Raw genomic sequence first — 15,454 nt, forward strand, 5'->3', positions numbered from 1 at the left:
CCAGCAGAAGATAAAATGGTCACTCACAGTAGCACCTCCTCGCCGTGATGAATGTGGGCGTGTATGAGGGGGAGGGGGAGTGGCGGGCTAACTGTGTGGGGCTGGATCAGCGGGATTGCTGTTTAATCTGCTGCTGTCTCCCCATAACGGAACACCGGGTGTTTAGACCCAACAGCTGGTTGAGTCCACCCCCAAGCCTGTGTTACTGCAGCACTAACACTTACTCTTCAAAGGTTTCCTCCTTATTATATAACCTCACTTTTATACTGTACAGCACACAGTACAGTATATGTACCATATCTGATTGGTGATCTGCCACATACGTGATCATTTCCACCGTAGTGTTATGAAACAGCATTAACCAATCGCGCTCCCGTGGAGGGCGTTGGCTTGTGCTTCTTCGCTGAAGGATCTGTCAAAATGTGGAGCTGCTCAGAGGATTCGCCTGTCAGATTTGGCCTTATTTGTCACTTTGCTGTGATTCTGCTCCCTCAGCTTTGTCATGTCACCGTTTCGACTGCTTCAGAGGGCTCCTGGGAGGTGCTCGCTGGGAGAATATATGCCAGGCGTTGTAGCTGATTTACATCAGGTCAGTCCTCTCTGAGACAGATGGAATGCTTAAGCTCCGCACAAAACACTAGTTATGATTATTTAAACAACTACGATAATCTCCAGAGCTGCTGTTACCACAATCAAACTACAGAAACAGGTCGTGTCCTATATTTAGCAACGACAGTTTATGGAAAAATATGTCATGTTGCAGTACTATTGGAAAACTGTAATATATATATATATATATATAAAAAATAAAAAAAAACACCCAGCACGCCCCTGCGGGCGGTTTATCCTTCAAGCTCGGGTCCTCTACCAGAGGCCTGGGAGCTTGAGGGTCCTGCGCAGTATCTTAGCTGTTCCCAGGACTGCGCTCTTCTGGACAGAGATCTCCGATGTTGTTCCCGGGATCTGCTGGAGCCACTCGCCTATCTTGGGAGTCACCGCACCTAGTGCTCCGATTACCACGGGGACCACCGTTACCTTCACCCTCCACATCCTCTCGAGCTCTTCTCTGAGCCCTTGGTATTTCTCCAGCTTCTCGTGTTCCTTCTTCCTGATATTGCTGTCATTCGGAACCGCTACATCGATCACTACGGCCGTCTTCTTCTGTTTGTCTACCACCACTATGTCCGGTTGGTTAGCCACCACCATTTTGTCCGTCTGTATCTGGAAGTCCCACAGGATCTTAGCTCGGTCATTCTCCACCACCCTTGGGGGCATCTCCCATTTTGACCTCGGGACTTCCAGGTTATACTCGGCACAGATGTTCCTGTACACTATGCCGGCCACTTGGTTATGGCGTTCCATGTATGCCTTGCCTGCTAGCATCTTGCACCCTGCTGTTATGTGCTGGATTGTCTCTGGGGCATCTTTACACAGCCTGCACCTGGGGTCTTGCCTGGTGTGATAGACCCCAGCCTCTATGGATCTTGTGCTCAGAGCTTGTTCTTGTGCTGCCATGATTAGTGCCTCTGTGCTGTCTTTCAGTCCAGCTTTGTCCAGCCACTGGTAGGATTTCTATGTCAGTGGTTTCTATCTCCTCCTTTGGCCAGCTTATTACCCCAGCAGGGTACCTGATCACGGGCAGGGCGTACGTGTTGATGGCCCGGATCTTGTTCTTACCATTCAGCTGACTCCTCAGGACTTGCCTGACCCTCTGCAGGTACTTGGTGGTTGCAGCCTTTCTAGCGGCCTCTTCATGGTTCCCATTTGCCTGCGGGATCCCCAGGTACTTGTAACTGTCCTCTATGTCTGCAATGTTGCCTTCTGGTAGTTCAATCCCCTCAGTTCTGACTACCTTCCCTCTCTTTGTTACCATCCGACTACACTTCTCCAGTCCGAACGACATTCCAATGTCATTGCTGTATAGCCTGGTAGTGTGGATCAGTGAATCAATGTCTCGTTCACTCTTGGCATACAGCTTGATGTCATCCATGTACAGGAGGTGGCTGACAACTGCTCCGTTCCGTAGTCGGTATCCGTAGCCAGTCTTGTTAATGATCTCACTGAGGGGGTTCAGGCCTATGCAGAACAGCAGTGGGGACAGAGCATCTCCTTGGTAGATCCCGCACTTGATGGTGACTTGTGCTATGGGCTTGGAGTTGGCCTCTAGTGTTGTACGCCACATACTACAATGTGGCGTACAACACATATATATATACACACATATATATATATATATATATATATATATATATATATATATTATAACTGAATACAAAGGATCATTAGTAGTATCGATTTTGATCTGAGCATCTTATTGGTAACGGCTTAATTTTTCAGCGTGATTATGATCCCATACCATAACTGGATTTTTTTTTTTTTAAAGGTAAATAAACTGGTTCCTTTATAGCGCTTTTCTACTTTACTTGATCACTCAAAATACATTATACAACAGGCCTCGTTTGCCCATTCTCACCCATTATTCACACACGTGCTTTTTTCTATGTTTAAGGTATTTCTATCTAATGTTCACACAAATTCACACTCCGATGCATCAGAGAGCATCTTGGGGTTAGTATGCTGCCCAAGGATATTCGGTATGGAGACTGGAGCAGCAAAGGATCAAACCACCTGAACCACCACCACCTGAGCAACAGCCATGCCAGTGGATCATTCATGTGCCGGTCTCCCAGACATCAACATTACTGAAGCAGTGTGAGATCATTTCGACAATACAAAGAAGAGTTTCGGATGTCCTTCAAGAAACCTGGACAACTATTCCTGAAATCTACTTAAAGAAATAGCAAGAAAGCTTGAAAGAGAGTTAGGCTGTATTGAAGAATAAAAGTGGTTACTTGACTTTAAAGCTTGTTAGAAGTGTACAAAGCCTGTTTTTTTGGTTATATATTCCATTTCCATTTATGTTTGTGCATCTCTTTAAATTTTTCTAGCAAAATATTATATTTTTAAGGTTTGAGCTACATGGGCAGGGTGTGTGATCAAAATGCTGCTCTTACGACTGGAGATGGACTCAAAAAGATTCCACATTTTAGTTCTTCTTCAAATCACACAGGCCTGAGTGATCGGAGCATCACGCTGAAGGAGGCATGCTCTCATTTCAACGTCACAATATTTGATACGTTTTCATTTTGTAGCTCAGATACGCAAACGTCACCACCTCAGCATGTAATGAAAGGCATGTTGAGACCGTGACTCCCTCTCTAAAATATTCACAGATTAAAACACAAAAAATGACAAAGGTCCCACATAAGCTAATATAGTCAGAAGCCCACACGCATACACGTGTAGACCCACATGGCAGCACCAGTTCCCAGGTCTCCGGTGGCAAGTGATGTTTTCACACTTATGTGGGGAGATTGCTATTTCTGCGCAGAGCCAGATAACTCAATTATTCATCACGGATGCTGGTGCACTCACTTTACCTCAGTTAGGATGGAGGCGGGTGTGTCTTCCTTTGAGTGTGTGTTCCACTCGCGCTTGTCTATGCTCGATTCGGAGCGTGCGCGCGTGTGTGCGAAGACCTCCAACAGAAGATGAACTGCTGACATGCCACACCACACAGCAGGAGAGGAAAGAGGCAAGAGGAGAAAAGGAAAAGGAGCTGTCATAAACATGGCAATCAAAGAGATATGAAGCGGGAGGTGAGGATCAAAGAGCAGAAAGAGAAGAGGCAAGGAATTAGTTCCCTTATCTTCTCTCTAAGCAAACCGCGCACCTTCCAATCCTCTACAGCTCAATCAACAGTTACAAAGAAAAAAAGATTTTTTGAATTACCAGCAAAACTGAAACTCAGCTACCGTGGCGCTCAACCTTTTCAGCACAAGAGGCTTTTTTTTTTCTTTTTTTTTTATCCACCTCGCGTACTCTTGCTCAGCAGCTGTACTCATGAAATAAAGCATAACATTTCAGCCTTTTATTAACAGTGCACCTAATCTTTTCCAGTTTAAACTTAATGGGACAATTACTCTGTCGCTTAGCATCTGATGTGCTTAGCCGTGGTCTAGAGTGGCTCCAGCTAATCTCGAACCCAGAGGGGTTAAAAGCGCAGCTGCATGCCAAACTAGACCTGATTGCTCTGTCAAAACAAGCACAGGTTCAGCTGAACCAAAGCTAAACTGGAGCTAAAAAGGGGGTGTCTGTTCCGCCCAACGCAGTGAAACCTCAGTATCATGCAGAAAACCGAAGGACGGCTTCTCTGATGACTTATGACTATGCCAAGGGGCGATTAATTGCGTTGTTGCACTGTTTGGTATTGGTATAATTGTGATATGCACTGTATTCTGCTATGTTGGCACTGCTGCTCATGTTTCCATATTAACATGCAATTAATCATTACAAGCATGGGTGTAACATTACATGTATCCGGTCTGAACTGTTCGTTACCGACGTCTGAGACTTCTGTTTGGTACGTCATCTTATCTAAACAGTTACTGTCAGAATACTATAATTATGTCCACAATCCTGCAACAGCAGAGTAGAAATTCCTGACTGCAAATCCCAGAAATGTTTGGCAGTGCACCAGGTATCATCTATGCTGATAGAGTTAGCCTGGAAACCCAGGCAGACCCTATACAATTATTGATCTCACACAATGTGTTCACGTCACGTTTTAAGCGACCTTTCTGAAAGGTCACAACCTACAAGTTATGTGCACACACGCTGTACAAGTCAACCGATCCTTAAATAGGAAAGAATGATTTTGTCACGACTGAATGTTTTTATGTCATTGAGTTATTTGATGACTGATTCATGGCACTTTAGTTCTTTTTCCACCAATGAACCACATTAAGTGAGAAAACATTTCCTACCTGAAAGTATCTGACCTTGTATTGACAGTATATTTGACAGAGTTGACTCCTTAAATTTTGAAGTCATATCATTTCCTTTGGGATTAATAAAGTATTCTGAATCTGATTTCATCACAAAGTTTCCAGTTAGTTTCCTTTAGGCTGATCAACACTTAACACACTGACCAGTATCGATAATCTATTAAATAACAGCACTTACTAACAGTAAAGCTATAAATGGGATTTGGTCTGATGATGCACACTGTATAGGATTAATTATAGGGCATGCAACATGGGTACAAAAACCCCGGATGACAAAAACAGCGGACGACAGTGCAGCATCTTCAGCTGTGTCGTTAGAAAGGGTGTAATGTGCAAATGAGGTGGTCTGGGTGGGTTCAAATCCAGAGCACTCTATACTTTATAATGAGCAGAGAGCCACTTAACCACACGCCCTTACACACTGGAGGGTAAAGGTCATGGTTCAGGGTGACTCTGCAAACAGCTGCCGATTGTTCCCCCTAGAGTCCATTTATTGCCCCTAACGCCATATGGACCTCTTGGAAGACCTGACTAAACCCACTGTACACACGTAGCCTTTGGACACAGACAGTACGTCTACATATGCTCAGACATATTGTTCATGTAAACAAAGACATTTCCAGGCTCATAGATAAAACTTCTATGGGTCTAGCTAGATATGAGATGCATGAACATGCACGCATACAAAATGTAAATGACTGCATCCTGTATCTGCACATTCTGCACATTTGTTGCATCTCCAGGCATCAGTCTTAATGCACAAGAAAAACCTGCAAATATGGGAAAGACACATAACTCTGTATCAGTGGCAGGCTATCTCGCTTGTGCCGGTGCCCTTATTTCCCCGAGGACAACTCCGGCAAGCCAATTGGAGCAGTTACACATGCCAACACTCTCATGCAGCCATTTAGCACACCCACCCAGTGGCTCTTTTCATCACCTTTACAGTCAGTAACTCTCACGAAGACGCAGACTACATGGACATGGCGTAAATTCACAGAAACAAAAGAGACACAAATGCAGACAAACTGTCTTATTTCGAATGATCACACAGAGACACAAACACACTCTTCCCCCACTTTAATCTTCAGGGCAGGCAGAATCTATGAGTGATTTATTTTAAACCTTTCCCTGGGGGTTTTACAGGATTGAGCCAGCACTGAACCTGATCACAGCACTCACTTTCTATGTCAGCAATTTGTGAATCCACCCCCTTAGTCTGAATTTGTCTGGATGCGCATGTGTGTTTGCAAGCAAGCTAATGAGTGATAGAGAGAGGTGGGAAGCAAAGACATGGCGAGTGAGGGAGAGAGAGAGAGAGAGGGGGAGACGCAGGAAGAACGAACTGGCACTGTGATGAGTGTGTACTGTAACTTAGCATACTGTCTGTACCACACACCCCCATGGTTTTGGGTGGTGAGTCACCCTCTGCACTTGCAAGCTTGCATCCAATCGTACATGCCTTTGATGTGAAACACAATTTCTTTTTGCGTGTTTTTGGGTGTGTTTATCGAACCTCAAAGACATGAAACGTGAACCTCGAATGTTCTGCACAAACTAAGCTCTGGGACAACAAAGTCAAAGCGTGACACACCCTCAACAGTCGCCCTACCATCTCCCATTCACAGCCCCATAGCTACTCAGTACCATCCAGATAACTGTGTCTAATTTCACTGGATACTACATTTCCATTTGAAAGGTGGTTAGTGCCTATTGAGCAGTGTTATCGTTGCTGTGCAGACAGAGACAGGTTCCCTCGCTCCTCCCAGCCTCAGACGGAGAAGCCATCGATTTGATTCAGTCTTAAAAGCCAGGTCAGCCTCAACAATGGCAGCTTATGGAAAAACCATTACCCCAGGTGAATTCTGAAACGTTAACCTACATGCATGTTTCCCATCACTCTCCTGCTTTCCCTGACTGTCCTACGAAACACCACAGATGGAGAAGAGACAGGAGAGGGAGCTCTGTGGGTTGCTCGTCAATGGAGTATTGCATGCTCCTCACTAGGTGAGTCATCCTGCCTTTCTTTACACTCCTTGTCCAAGGCCACCTACCTTACACCTCCACTGTAGCACAGCTGCTGCCAAGTTACTACGCCTGCTCATCCATTACACTACTCACAGCCTCTGACACTGAAGAAAAGCCACAGATGACTAATTTTATCAGCACAAATCGTGCTGCTACATCTAAAATGATATGTGGGGTTTGAAGCAGAGACCCATACCAGTTAGCTAGAATATCATTATCTTCTGCCTTTCGCCTGTGTGAATAATGTTAAGAACAGCATTTTGACTGTGCTTGGAGTTCCTTTCTATTGAGTCTAACATCTGTTCACTTTGGCTTACAAACAGAGCTGCCAACCAAGGGGAAGATGGGGTTTATGTGTCATTTCAGTTTGGTTAATTTTCCATACATTCATTATCCCAGGTGTTACAGGGCAAATGATAGCGTACACACTTTAGAGGCTCCCATTCAACTACAGCACTTAGTTGAATGCACTTAGTACATATAGTCACCAAACACTTTACTAGGTACCCCTTACTACAGGGAGTGCAGAATTATTAGGCAAATGAGTATTTTGTCCACATCATCCTCTTCATGCATGTTGTCTTACTCCAAGCTGTATAGGCTCGAAAGCCTACTACCAATTAAGCATATTAGGTGATGTGCATCTCTGTAATGAGAAGGGGTGTGGTCTAATGACATCAACACCCTATATCAGGTGTGCATAATTATTAGGCAACTTCCTTTCCTTTGGCAAAATGGGTCAAAAGAAGGACTTGACAGGCTCAGAAACGTCAAAAATAGTGAGATATCTTGCAGAGGGATGCAGCAGTCTCAAAATTGCAAAGCTTCTGAAGCGTGATCATCGAACAATCAAGCGTTTCATTCAAAATAGTCAACAGGGTCGCAAGAAGCGTGTGGAAAAACCAAGGCGCAAACTAACTGCCCATGAACTGAGAAAAGTCAAGCGTGCAGCTGCCAAGATGCCACTTGCCACCAGTTTGGCCATATTTCAGAGCTGCAACATCACTGGAGTGCCCAAAAGCACAAGGTGTGCAATACTCAGAGACATGGCCAAGGTAAGAAAGGCTGAAAGACGACCACCACTGAACAAGACACACAAGCTGAAACGTCAAGACTGGGCCAAGAAATATCTCAAGACTGGTTTTTCTAAGGTTTTATGGACTGATGAAACGAGAGTGAGTCTTGATGGGCCAGATGGATGGGCCCGTGGTTGGATTGGTAAAGGGCAGAGAGCTCCAGTCCGACTCAGACGCCAGCAAGGTGGAGGTGAAGTACTGGTTTGGGCTGGTATCATCAAAGATGAGCTTGTGGGGCCTTTTCGGGTTGAGGATGGAGTCAAGCTCAACTCCCAGTCCTACTGCCAGTTTCTGGAAGACACCTTCTTCAAGCAGTGGTACAGGAAGAAGTCTGCATCCTTCAAGAAAAACATGATTTTCATGCAGGACAATGCTCCATCACACGCGTCCAAGTACTCCACAGCGTGGCTGGCAAGAAAGGGTATAAAAGAAGAAAAACTAATGACATGGCCTCCTTGTTCACCTGATCTGAACCCCATTGAGAACCTGTGGTCCATCATCAAATGTGAGATTTACAAGGAGGGAAAACAGTACACCTCTCTGAACAGTGTCTGGGAGGCTGTGGTTGCTGCTGCACACAATGTTGATGGTGAACAGATCAAAACACTGACAGAATCCATGGATGGCAGGCTTTTGAGTGTCCTTGCAAAGAAAGGTGGCTATATTGGTCGCTGATTTGTTTTTGTTTTGTTTTTGAATGTCAGAAATGTATATTTGTGAATGTGGAGATGTTATATTGGTTTCACTGGTAAAAATAAATAATTGAAATGGGTATATATTTGTTTTTTGTTAAGTTGCCTAATAATTATGCACAGTAATAGTCACCTGCACACACAGATATCCCCCTAAAATAGCTAAAACTAAAAACTACTTCCAAAAACATTCAGCTTTGATATTAATGAGTTTTTTGGGTTCATTGAGAACATGGTTGTTGTTCAATAATAAAATTATTCCTCAAAAATACAACTTGCCTAATAATTCTGCACTCCCTGTAGTACTAGGTTGGACCCCCTTTTGCCCCCAAACCCTGGAGGCCATTTGAGTACAGTGAACTTCTTGCCATGTTTCCAACCAACCATCAGAAGATGTGCACACTATAGTCATAAAGGAAGTGAAATGGTTATTAACAATGTTTAACACAATGTGTATTTAGAGATACAGTAACATTCTACATCCCTTGGCTGTAATGAACGGTTATTCAGTTCAGCTCCATTTAACAAAAACTGTTTCCACAAGGTGCTGTTGCCTACAATAATACACAGAAAACAGAGAAAACCCCAACAGTTAGATGCCCCCTATGAGCAAGTGCTTTAGTGACATGTGGGAAGGAAAAACTCCCTTTTAACAGGAAGAAACCTCTGGTAGAACCAGGCTCAGGGACTGCTGCGACAAGTTAGGGTGAGGGGAGGATGACAGGCCAGAGATTAATAATAACTAATGAATAAATGCAGAGTGGTGTATCAACCATCATCAAAAAGAAAAGTTTTAAGCCTAATCTTAAAAGTAGAGAGGGTGTCTGTCTCCGGAAGGTTGCGCCACAGAAGAGGGGCCTGAAACATCTGCCTCCCACTCTAGTTTTAAATAGCCTAGAAACCACAGGTAAGCCAGTAGTCTGAGAGCGAAGAGCTCTATTGGGGTGATGTGGTTCTACGAGGTCTTTAAGATAAGATGGGGCCTGACTATTCAAGACCTTGTATGTGATCAGAAGGATTTTGAGTTAGAGTCTAGGAGCCAGTGAAGAGAAGCCAATAGTTTCTGTTGCCTTCCTATCAGCTCGAAACAGTCTGCCTGTTGTCCTCTGGCCTCTGGCATCAACAAGGCATTTTCTCCCAGAGAACTGACACTCACTGGATATTTTCTCTTATTCAGAGCATACTCTGTAAATCCTAGAGATGGTTGTGTGTGAAAATCCCAGTAGATCAGCAGTTTCTGAAATACTCAGACCAACCAGACTGGTACCAACAGCCATCACATAAATTCACCTAAATCTTTCTTCTCCGCTCTGAAACCTCAGCAAATCATCTTGACCATGTCTACATTCCTAAGTGCATTGAGTTGCTGCCGCTGATTAGACATTAGGGTTAACAAGTGGATGAGCAGGTGTACCTAATGAAGTGGCCAGCAAGAGTATTTTAATCATTTTAATTATTAATTAAACTAAACATAGTACAAAAACAAGCGAAATGAGAGCCAAACAGATGAACTTCTGTAGCATAAATATACAGTATAATGTATTAAACCTGCTAATGGCAATGTTTTATAATGTTCAAACACAGCACGATGAGAGCTAAAAAACGTCATAACAGTTGTTTTTTCATATATGTTGTTATAACTCTTTGTTTTATTGGCACAAATAATAGCAGATAAATAAATAATGAAAAGTGAAATAAACAGAATATGCTTATATAAGCATCTAACAGTAGGAGACAATGATGGCTGACATCATATGTATAGCTCCACTTGCAGTGAATTTTTGAGCATGATGAAAAGCATTAGCTGAGAAAAGTTCAATAAAAATACGCATTTTTAACATAAGCACGGGATAAACAAACATCATCATAATGAACCAGCCGTTTTTGCTGTGGAATCATCGACTTACTAATGGTCGCCAGCAGAAAAACAAAACACAAAAACAACAAGAAAAAAACACATAACTGGAGACGTCACAATGCTTCTGTATATAGAAAAAACAGTATAGGTATTGATAACATTCATGAACAGAAATGACTTTGGAAAAGTACCAAACATCCTATTCAAGTCCTATTTCCTGAATTATCCAATACTTAATTTATTTGAATAAAAAAAACAACAACAACAACAACAAAGGAACAGACATTACAGGCCATTAATATTTTACAACCATTAATGCTCGCTATGGAAGAACCAAAGGGTATGAGTAGTGATAAGGACATTAGGTCTAAACCTGTTATATGAAATGTTCTATGCACTTGACTTCATTTCGCTGAATGTCTGACCAGCTGCATGGCCTTGCATGCTTCATGTCAGGGAGATGTATGTGTACCGATGTAAATAGGGTTAATATAGTGCAGGGGCACTGCTAATTGGGTTAGCAAAGATTCCATTACAGCTACCACACTGACAGAGCCAGCCTGCTATCGATCAAATGGGTGAATGAAGGGGACAAACAGCAGGTGCTTTAATTAAACAAGTCCAAGCACATGAAAAAACCCACCAGACTGTATCAGCACACAAATGTGTCTCTTTACACTGAAATGAACTGCACCAGCTTGGTTGCAAAAGGGCAGACGTATGTGGATATGTGTATACACACACACACACACACACACACACACATATATATATAAAAAAGGGTGATGGTAGTTGCACAAATGGTAGCAAATAACTAAATAAATATGGATTTGTGCATGTGTTTGCATGAAAAAGTGTGCATGAGCGAGAAAAAGACAAACCGCATGGGACCTAAGCGCTCTTTCATGTGGAGGTGAATACATAAATAATAAAATTAAATCATCAAAAACAGCCCAAAATAGTCCCAGCCCTTCTTTCAATAATATACGCACCATATTACATGTTCTACATTCACTGGAGTCACATTAGTCTGTATCAGTCCTGACATTAAATTATCTATAAATTGAATTGTCAAAATGATGATTACTATTTTTTTTGTTAGCACTTGCTCAAAAATTAAAATGACCTAAAGATAGCAATAAGAGGCTTTCTGATTAAAAATGTCATTTTGCAATAAAATGTAAAAGAACTATTGTCAGTAATGCGCTGTTTATCTTCCGGCTTTGATGTGCTGCTTGCTTCCATAGCTACTCATTATCTGATGGTAGCTAGGTGCAATCTGCAAGGTGTCGGGGGAGCAGAGTACTAAATAAAGATATTTTCAAGGTTTTCAGACACCAAGAAATCTCAACCCCAGTTGTGTCACTTTACTTCCTCGCTTAGCACAATGTGCTGCCTCCTTAAATAGCTCAGAGTTTCTCTGAAGCCAGGCACTTGACTTAACACCAAGATAGGCAGATAGGGGAGCGTGCAGCAAAAAAGGAAAAAAGAAAAAGAGACGTCAGTGCACAAAAAACCACACCATCCCCGCTGTGACAGGCGCACAAACCCAACGCAAGATCTCAAGTTTCGTTTTGTGTGATCCTGCTATGTACTATGTGATAGGTAGATACATAAATTCTACCTTTTAGGTTTTGAATCGGATGTATGGACGCGCTTGTGACAGGGTACTCATCTGGCCATGTGTCAAAAGTTTTTTTGGGCCATTATATTGCATGTTTGAAAACCTGAACTGACCTCAGGGAGAAAGTGCAAGTAAACGACTCTGATGTGAGCTCTTGTGTAACGAGATACCTCTGAATCCTGAAAGTTGTGGAGTGCCGAAAACCATTATTTAAACGGATTAGCCCCCCTCTTGTTTATGTTTTGATTTTGCTGTGAACTATTCTTTAAAGCCAGAGGCAGCCTCTGGAGTGGAGTTCAGATGATGTGATCTCTCTTTCCACAAGCCACTCTTATTAAGCAGCCCCACTAAAAGCCTGAGGATTCTCTTACTAAACCAATCAATAAAGGATCTGTCTTGCCATGGTCCCCGGAGCCCTCGACTCCACCCTTCATTCTTCCTCTGGCTTTCACTGTCCCCCACAGGCTCACTCATTCATGGTAAGCACAGGGTGAAGCTGACGCTACTGTGCATGCGTGTGCATGTGTGACAGATGTGGTGCCTGATGTGCCACTATCTAAAACCTCAGGAGGTGAAACGGGTGAAAATAGTCCTCTGAGGCGGAGCTGAGGAGCAAACCGCCTGTTAATGAATAAATAAACAGGGAAGTCAGCATGAATGCCCCACTGTCACCGTGTTCTCTGAGTGCAGAGGCTGATCTTCCATCGCTAACACCTGAGTGACTGTCAGAGGAATCAATAAACAGCTACTGTTGCAAAGGTGAACTCGCCCACCAGTGCACACTGTGCTCCCACTGTCTGCGTCTCTAACAGAAAGAGACTTACGGCGGAGGAACACCTCACATTCAAATTAACGCATGAGTGTGAGTCGCCAGTGAGAACAAACATATAACAAACATGCATACGACATAAGTGGAAGTACAGAGACAGATGGCTGGTATAATAGCATCAAATCTAATACATTCAATGGGAAGATATAGCTGCACTCAAAAGACAATAAAGAACTTTTAGCTCGTTTCCTCTTGTACATTTTTTTGCTGACGTCCACTCACAAACAGATATTCATTGCAATCAATAAACACTTAAAAATGTCTCCAATAACTAACTCCATGTATGTTTGCTAGATGGTGGTAGCAAATGTGATTTATTTGCAGCCAAAGCCAATCTAGAGGTCTCTCGCACAGATGCCGGTATTAAGCTTAAGTAAAACACCTGATGCAACACCTCTGTAACTATATAGACGATGGCTTTAGCTCAGCCTAAATCTGATCATGGAAAATGCATATGTAACACTCTTTTCTTGAACCAAGAGTAGGGAGTATTTCTTTTGTTATTTACAGCAGTACAAAACAAGAGGCAAGCTAAAGAAGAGCATCCCATCCTCGCTAATGAGATCAAGAAGATATGCTCTGTTTGTGCAGATTAAACTTACAGTATAAACACTTCTCCACCCACAAGAAGTCAGAAACTCTAACTTTAAGAATGAAAAACTCTCCTCCCTCTTTTATCAGCATGGAAACAGGGTACTTGTTGTACTGTAGCTGTAAGGCTTTTTCAGTGTGGCCCTGAACATTCAGAGGAGCAACACTGCAGACAGCAGAACGCTGTCGGGAGTGCTGGAAAAGGTCGAGCCAAGTCAAATTTCCTTAGGCAAATGAAACTAAAAAGATTCACTTTTTATTTAAAAATAGGAACTTTGCACACTTCGCACTTTGTGACTACACAAATGTCGCAAATGGTAAATCGGTTCACGCACAAAAAGGGGACATTTGTGCAAGACATCACATGCAGCTATTTATTTTATTTTTATTTGTTTACTGACATTCTATGGTTACTCACAATTTTGGCCACAACAACTGAAGAGATTTTTCTGCAACCCCTGGACATGCTTAGACACACCACATTTTCTAAATTATAAGAAAGAAAAGAAAAAAATCTGAAAATACAGACAGAGTTTATCAGAAATCACCTCTACTTAGGTAATTTTAGAAGTCTCAAAGACTCATTTAGCGATCTGACTAATCATCTAGAAAAAAATCCACCTTCTCAAGTTGCACCTGTAATGCATCACACAGTTATGAATTCTGTGGATTCACATTGTGCAAACTGAGCAACTGGTTTACGATGCATTCATTTTTTCCCCCCTTTTTCTAAAGAAATAAAAAGGCTCAGTCACTCGTGACTCAAGTACAAAGTAGGGCAAAAATGGCACCTACACACGTCTGGCACTCTGAAGAGAAAGGACTTTGGTGATGATTAGGATTGGGACAAACTATGTAACCCGATATAGCACTTCTTTCCATGTGATACAGTGGTCTGGTCTACACCAGTGCCAAATATTTTAATAACTATTTTTTAAACCATTAAGAGGTCCTGAGTGGATTCCCAAATTTAATTTTCTGGAATTACTACTTCATGAGTTCTTGTGGTGGAGCTTACTGAATGAAAGATGACGAAGAAACTCACAGGGGACATTTCACAGACAGCTGGACAAAGTGACTCAGAGAGCTAATTAATTAAACAATATTACACAATACAATAAATCAAACAAAATTACCAGTTTTTACCTTTATGGTTATTTTATTCTCCCTCATTTCCACAGATAGATTCGATCTACTGTAAATAACTGTCCTGCTACGTGACACGTATCAAAGAACTGTACGGTTGCATTATCACATTATCGTTATTGTGGGTGATTTATCGTGTTTGCATTGAAACATGAACTAGGTTATGAGTTAACTTGTGGTTCCCACAACGGGGAAAAAACCAACACACACGCGCATTTTGTTCGCCTTCATGCAACCCTACCAAAGAAATAATGGATCACATGCAGTGGCAATGCTGAGTATGAGCTAAAGATGGAAGGAATATTTCCTCAAAGCATAATTTGACAACTATGCCTGCAGTTGAGACTTAAAGGGTTTCAGACTTTCTAAAACCGGCTAATAGGAAGTTTAATGCGAGAAGATTCATGTGTCTACTACAGTTTCCTCTGCCTAAATAACCTGACATGTAAAAACTGCAGCATTTTATTACAGTAGGTCATTTTCTTCAGTTTTTCATCAAATTACTGGATGAGGTTGCTTACTTCAAGAAGTAATGCTGAATAAAATAAAGCCCAAAAGCTGGCTCCCCCCAGGGCTGTGTGCTCTCCCCCCTGCTCTTCATCCTCTACACTGATGACTGCAGATCCACACAGCCCAACTGTCACCTGGTTAAATATGCTGACGACACAGTTCTCCTGTCACTGCTGTCAGGCCCCTCACAACACCACGGGCCTGCTCTTCAGGAGTTTGTAGAGTGGTGTGACAGCTCCAAACTTGAACTGAA

General features: G+C 42.5%; 1 protein-coding gene across 3 annotated transcripts in view; it reads right to left on the bottom strand.

The window, feature by feature from the left end:
- Positions 1–15,454, bottom strand: part of LOC101480464 (uncharacterized) — a 46,543-nt gene that overhangs the window by 25,164 nt on the left and 5,925 nt on the right. The window contains exon 2 of one of the 3 annotated variants that reach the window (XM_004546012.5): positions 3,441–3,556. The exons of the other annotated variants lie outside the window; for them this stretch is intronic. The gene's annotated coding sequence lies outside the window, so the exon portion shown is untranslated. The remainder of the gene's footprint in view (positions 1–3,440; positions 3,557–15,454) is intronic. 3 annotated transcript variants of the gene reach the window in all.

This window comes from Maylandia zebra, linkage group LG20, assembly GCF_041146795.1.
Source record: "Maylandia zebra isolate NMK-2024a linkage group LG20, Mzebra_GT3a, whole genome shotgun sequence".
Classification (NCBI taxonomy): domain Eukaryota; kingdom Metazoa; phylum Chordata; class Actinopteri; order Cichliformes; family Cichlidae; genus Maylandia; species Maylandia zebra.